The sequence below is a fragment of the Rousettus aegyptiacus genome, unplaced genomic scaffold, assembly GCF_014176215.1.
Source record: "Rousettus aegyptiacus isolate mRouAeg1 unplaced genomic scaffold, mRouAeg1.p scaffold_m13_p_12, whole genome shotgun sequence".
In the NCBI taxonomy this organism is placed as follows: domain Eukaryota; kingdom Metazoa; phylum Chordata; class Mammalia; order Chiroptera; family Pteropodidae; genus Rousettus; species Rousettus aegyptiacus.
The window spans coordinates 59,614,719-59,621,589 of record NW_023416287.1 but is presented as its reverse complement, the minus strand read 5'-3'; the positions used below and the strand labels follow the sequence as shown (position 1 = coordinate 59,621,589).

At 36.9% G+C, this 6,871-nt stretch overlaps 1 pseudogene; it reads left to right on the top strand.

The window, feature by feature from the left end:
* The first annotated feature begins 6,364 nt into the window (after positions 1-6,364).
* Positions 6,365-6,483, top strand: LOC118610532 (annotated as a pseudogene).
* Positions 6,484-6,871: the final 388 nt, after the last annotated feature.

The following is a 6,871-nucleotide window of genomic DNA, read 5'->3' as shown; positions in this document are numbered from 1 at the left end:
CTCATCTCCCTTGTGCAAGTGTATTTGTGTAAATTTAAAAAGAGAAAAAGGAAGAAAAGTACAAAATATAAAAAAAATAGCCAATTAAAAAAATTGCTTCTGTATATGCTCAGCAGGGATCTGGTAAAAATTAAGCTGGGGCTAATGAAGCTCCAAGCCCCTGCATAAGCCACAGAGGGAGGAAGACTGAATATTGCCTGCTATGAGGCAAACTGCTTAAGAAGCTCTGCTAAAGTCTCACTGAAACCAACTTAGCAAACTCTCCTGTCCCCAGCCTTTATGAAGATCATCTCCAATCAGACAATATTGCTGCCGCCACGGAACTAGGTGTGACTCCAGTGCATGCTTACCGCTTAGTCACCTCCGTGAGATGTTAATTTGAAAATCAAGGGAGCCTGGTAAGTGGGTCTTATTAAACAATCTAGGGCTCTAGGCTCCCATCGATGCCCAGGTGGGTGCTAAGCATACAGATGGCTCATTATAAGACTCACCCATTCCCTTTGCTGAATCCAGCTTTGTATTTATTTTTTTTTCAAACCAGGCAGCTTCCAGTAAAACAGGGTTTTTGGTGCCCTGCCTTTCCGTGCCTTGTGACCATGTTCAGGCCCGTCCTAGAGGATTCTCAGAATGTCCTACCATAGGAGTCCCCCAGGCCTGGCCGCTCTGAAGCTGGAGCTCCTGCTGAAGCCTCACTGCCACCAGATCTATGCCTGTGTTCTGTTCCCTCTGGGTGGTGTTTGTAGACTTGTTTGCTAATTTCAGATCTACCACTCAAAGCAGGAACCTCAGTGATGAGGGGAGTGAATATATTTTCTTCGAAGTACACGTCTATTTTTCCATGGAGCAGGACATTAGCGCAGTTATTCAGCATATATTTGTAAGATTTAAGGCTGTAAAAACTGTAAGCAGTGTGACAGTGGCAGTAATAAAATTGCCGGGAATCCAGAGACCTGTGTTTCCGCCCCAGCTTAGCACTAACGAGCTATGTTGTCTTGGACAAGTGACTTAATTCAACCAACATTTATGGAGTTGCTAGTACAGACCAAGACAACTAGGGTGATAAGAAAGTGAGAGCTATCAAGCGGCTTTTGAACTGCTGTTGATCAGAGTTTTGTTTCCCTGAGGACCATCCCCTCCCCCCGCCCCCGCCAAAACAAAACAAAACAAAACAAAACAAAACAAAACAACAAAACATTTTCTAGAAGCTCAATACAGAAACAGGTAAAAATCGAACTGTTCTGTTTGAAGCTGGAGTGGAAAGTTCTGAGCTTGTGCTCAGTCTCCACCTTGTTCCTGTTGGCAACTCTGAGGCATGACTTTGGAATTCCACGTTTCCAGAATTTGAAAAGAATTGAACTTGATGATATCTACAGATGCCTTTGACATTGCCAGCTTTAACATTCTCCAACTGTCTATGTGTCTCACCACTGTGGAATTACTAGGGTTCTGTTGGAGCCAGTTCTTCCTGACTTCCCCCAAATATGTCATGCTACTCTTTTAAGAACTGTGGGCACCAGGTAGAACTGTGGACAGTATAAGAGGAATTAATGATAAGTTTTACCCAGAAACAATTTAAAACTTTCATGTGATAGAAGAAAAGGGAACACAATAAATAACATTTAAAAAAAAACTGGTAAACTAGAAAAAATATTTGCAATTTATATGATTAAGAATGAGTGTATTTATTTAAGAAACTTTGTAAATCAATATTAAAAAGATAAATCCAAGTAGAGAAAAAGGCCAATAAAAGAGTAAGCAATATATCAAATAATAATCACAAATGGATAAAGATTAGTCAAATTCAGAATGAGACTTCTGGTGATATAAAATTTTTCATGGTAAGATACCATTTTTAATTTTTCAGATAAGTGAAATTTAAGAAAAATGCCAATTCCTGTTTCTGGTAAGGACATTAAAGAAAGGGCACTCATAAACACTGCTAGTGTTTGTTCCTTCTGGAGAGTAACCTTCAAAATATGTATGCTCTGTCACTGTACAATTCTAAGATTTTGTCATTAGAAATCAATCAGAAACATACTCAGAGATGCAAAGATGTATAAGCATATTTATTGCAGTACCGAGATATTGGTAGAACAAATAAAAACTAGAAACAATCTAAAATTTTAACAATATGAGAATGGTGATATGTATATGTCGCTAAACTGTTACGACAGAATTAATGATACATTTCATATAGTGCTTTAAAATTAAGTGAAAGAATAATAATTGACTGGAAAGAACTTGATGCACATAAAATATATATGTATATAACGATGCCAGTTTTGAAAAACAAACGTGTGTACATGTATTTTGTAATTTTACAAATGTAAAAAAATAAAATATCCAGCCGAGTGCAGTCCCCACTGAAATGAAGGGGACTGCACTCAGCTGGATATTTGTGTTGTTATGTTGACTTTACTTCTAACTAGTTGCATGATTTGGGGGCAACATCTCTTCTTTTGGTCTCAGTTTTCTCATTTCTAAAGTGGGTATTTCTCATTTCTAAAACGTAGGCTGAATAATGACCCCCAAAGATATCAAGTCCTAATCCGTGGAAACTTAAATGGGGAAAGGGTCTTGGTAAATACAATTAATTTGAGGATTTTGGGATAGAGAGATTATTCTAAATTTAGTCATAAGTATCCTTATAAGAGGGAGTCAGAGGAGGATGTCTCACAGAGTAGGAAGAGGCACTGTGTCCATGGAGACAGAGATGATAGTGATGCAGCCACAAGCTAAGGAATGCTGGCAGCCACCAGAAGTGGAAAAAGGTGAGGAATGGAGTCTCTCTTAGAGCTTGTGGACAGAGCAAAGAATGGCCAACACCTACGTTTTGGCCCAGTGATACTGATTTCAGATTTACAATCTCCAGAACTGTGAAAAAAAGGTTTTCTTTTGCTTTAAACTGCTGTTTTTGTGGTGATTTGTTACAGCAGCCATAAGAAACTGAACACAGGCAGTTTGAAATAAATTATTCCTAAAATCTATTTTGTTCTAAAAGTTTTAGAATCATATAATTTGCCTTTTAAGATGGACAGAAACTAAAGGATAAATACTTCCATGCAATAATTTGGGTGAAATAGGTTCTTCCCCTGTTACATGTTTCCTCTTTCTTTTACAATAGAAGTGAAGGAAATTAAATATTACAAATATAAACTTATCTATGGAAGGTAGCAAATAGTTTTTATTAGCTTATTTTATAGAGAATCAAATTTTGCTGTGTAATTATAATGAGTTGTGAGGGCAACTTTATTTGTAGTGACTTATAGACCATGTTTAGCTTCCATCTACAACATGAAAGATGTAGGCTGAAGTCATAAACCTGGATATGACACTTTTAACACCTTCACTAGAATTTTGTGTTATGATAGGAAGTTGCAGGCACACTAATATTGGTGTACAAATGTGACATGTGTTTTCCCTCCTTTCAGATTTACCTGTACATGTAATATTTCATCCAAAAATATTGTATTAAAACAGTATAAGCTAAATGACTACTACCACATTTCAAATCCTGGCTTTGTCACATTTTAATGTATTTTAAATTATCTCAATAGGTATTTCAAAAGTATTAAGAATAGGATGTTAAAAAGCATGATCAGTTCTGGCTGAGGTTACAAGACAACAAGTGCCAGCTACCTCCAAATTCCATACCACCAAGGTGGAAATTATGATGGAGTTGTCTGAGAACTGGTTTTGTAACTTTTAGTTGATTACCCATCTCCAGCTTATAAAAACTGTTGGAGAGACTTAGAGGAGAAAAGAAACTTTGCAGCAAGTTTAGTAAAGATTCTATGAGTCCAAAGGGAGAGGAAGAAGGGGAGTTTACTCTCATCTCATACCTAGGGAAAGATACTTCAACAGGGGTGACACTGTTTCTTTACTGAATGGGAGATAATGGCTACTGGGTAGGGAACAGCCTGCACACTCAGGATTTGGGAAACAACAAATGTCTGATGGTTTCTCTGCAACCAGTTTGGGCTGAAAAAGAGAAAGAACTGGTGTGGGATCGTCCACGGTCCTGCCCTAACAGTCTACCTGAAGGAGTGAGGAGGCCTTGGCCAGAAGATAATGGAGGAGTATAGCCAGATGGTAGAGACTGAGGGAGGAGGTGTAAGCTCCCAGCCTAAGACAATTTCTTCTCCAGGATATGGGAATTGCAGGCAAGAGATCTATTGTCCAAGAACACACTGCAGAACCCATGAGAGTCCACTACGCACGTCTTCCAGAAGGCAGTTTCATACCTGATTGCTCTTGCCCCTTCTCCTCTCCCATACCCCTCCGACCCTGACAGGGCTGAAGCTTTAGCTAGACCTAATTTGGGTGTGGTGGGAAGAGATAGTGCTGGTAGAATAAATAAAGAAGTCAATCGTGTTTATTTTGCTACTATTGACATCCAGCCTGTGTCACACCTAGCTGCAGAAGGGAAGAATACTTAACTTTGAGCATAGTTGGAAAATTTGACAAGTATCAGTGGTTGAACATTTTATTAATGAACTGAGACTGGGGGACTAGAGTCACTACAGGAACTTTTGTTACCTAAGTGTATTGTGAAAAGCTATGAAACATGCCTTATACAAGGAGGTGGGAAAAACTAGCTCCAGACAGGGCTGATTTAAAGGACAGTGGGGGACAAATATAGTTGCTCTATGACAACTGGTCCTATTGGTTGAAATGAATAGTTTTACTTAAAACATTAGTTTGTTAATAATTAATAGATCCCCCCTTTTTTAAGTCTAGAAAGGGTATTGCAAAAGTGAACAATAATTGTATTAAATTCTTAAACCTTCTGAGTTTAAGACTATGTTTAATAAATGGTTGCATATGTTATTGTAGAAGAAGTAATCAAGGTAATTTGAGAACATGCTATAGAAAAATCTCATTTTAGGTTACAGATTACATTCTCTCAGGTTAAAACTTTTCAAATCAACTAGTAGATGAGTCTTTTTAAAGCTTCATCTGGGTCACATTAGCCATATTGGAGTCATATGAAGATGAAAAAAACACACTTTTTTCCCCCTAAGAAGAATGCTCTCACCTTTTTGAGCTTATATAACTTAAAAAGGCTGACGCCATAAACTTAAAAACTGAATGTGAGTAAAGTTCTCACTGAGCAAGGAAAACGAAGTTGAATTAGGAAAAAAAAAAAAACAGTTTTATATTTTTTAGATTGGAATATTAAAAATTTAAGCCTGTGTCCAGACATTTAGACAATTTATGACAACGCATGAATGGCGTTTTAGAGATACTCAGGTAAGGCTAAACCGAGGCACCATTTGCATGAACTTTTTGTTCTCTACTGAGTTTTTGTACTCACAAAGTTAAATGCAAATATTTATGTTAATAAAATGTTTATATTAGGAAACAAAGCACTTTGATTTGGAATTTCACTGAAGTTGAGGAAAATAGAACTGGTAATGTAGCCATATTATTCATATTTTATGATGAGTTCCTCTTATTTTGGTCTGGAGGTCTTTATCTAAGGGAATGATAAAGCCGACCCATTCTCCTAGACATTAATGTAAAATCTAGGGACATTAAAAAAGATCATATTATTAAGTTTCTGAGCAAATCACTAATATTAAATACATAAAGTATAACCCAGGAGGCGTATGCTTTTCTTGGTTTTACCACTGGATTTTGCAGACTGTCTGGGGCCATTACTTGACTTCTTTGTTTCAGATACACTCATTTGCATTGATATTTTTTCCTGTTCTGTGGTTTGGAGCTAAAATAAAAGGGAGAGTGAATCTTATTCTTCAGAAGGAGGGATCCATTGATTGGTATAAAGGAGGACTGAAGCACTCTTACATGTTCTTAAAAAACCATTTGTTAAAGCAACCACCCACTGGACCCAAGCCTGGGACCCAGATTAGGGTATTTTTGTGTTGGGACTTCTATCAGTGATGGATGTTGATACTCCCATTTCTATCAATTTTCTCTCCCTAAACTTCCTCTATGTTTAGCGTAGTAGGGAGTGGGGAGAAATCTTGTTTTTTAAAAAGGTACTGATATTTCGTGGGAATAATATTTTTTTCCCTTTTCTGAAATAAGTAAGACTCAGCTTTTAAAATATATTTATTGCTAACCCATAAGGAACCTATCCATATTCTCAAGACTCTTTCTGGATATTAAGTTGTGAATATAATGGTCCCTGTTTTTGTTTTTGTTTTTTAACTTCTCATTGTTAGATATTTTCTTTTTGAAATAGTGCTCGCTTGTACATACTTTTTTAGGATAAAACACCTTAGTAGGAGCCTGGCCCCTTTAGTGTATCCCTCTTATTAAATACTCCCCAAGGCCATGTAGGAGTACATATAGTAAAAAATTTACTTTTATATAATTTTACTTAATTTTTTTTTTCGTCTATGGCCATGCTACCCTGAACATGCCCAATCCTGTCTGATCTCAGAAGTTAAGCTGGGTCGAGCCTGGTTGGTACTTGGATGGAAGACCACCTAGGAAGACCAGGTGCTGTAGGCGTAAAAAAAAAAAAAAAAAAATTTGCTCTTTATTTCGGTGTGGTTTCTGTAATGTCAGATTTACAGAGACTTGAAAACATAGCACAAAGAATCTCTGTATACCCTTCAGTTAGATCCTCCAGATTTTTATAACACCTTTGCTTTAGATCTTTCCCATTCTGCATGTAGGTGTGTATAATGTATATATACACACCCATATATGTGTTTTATTGGTTTTTTTGAACTACATTATGAACTGTGAGTTTCACACATCATGCTCCTCTCCCCTTAAATACTTCAATGTATATTTCCTAAACAAGGACATTCTCTTACATAGTCCCAGTGCAATTATCAAACTCAGAAAATTAACATTGATATAATACTATTTAATCTATTCAAACTGCCAATTT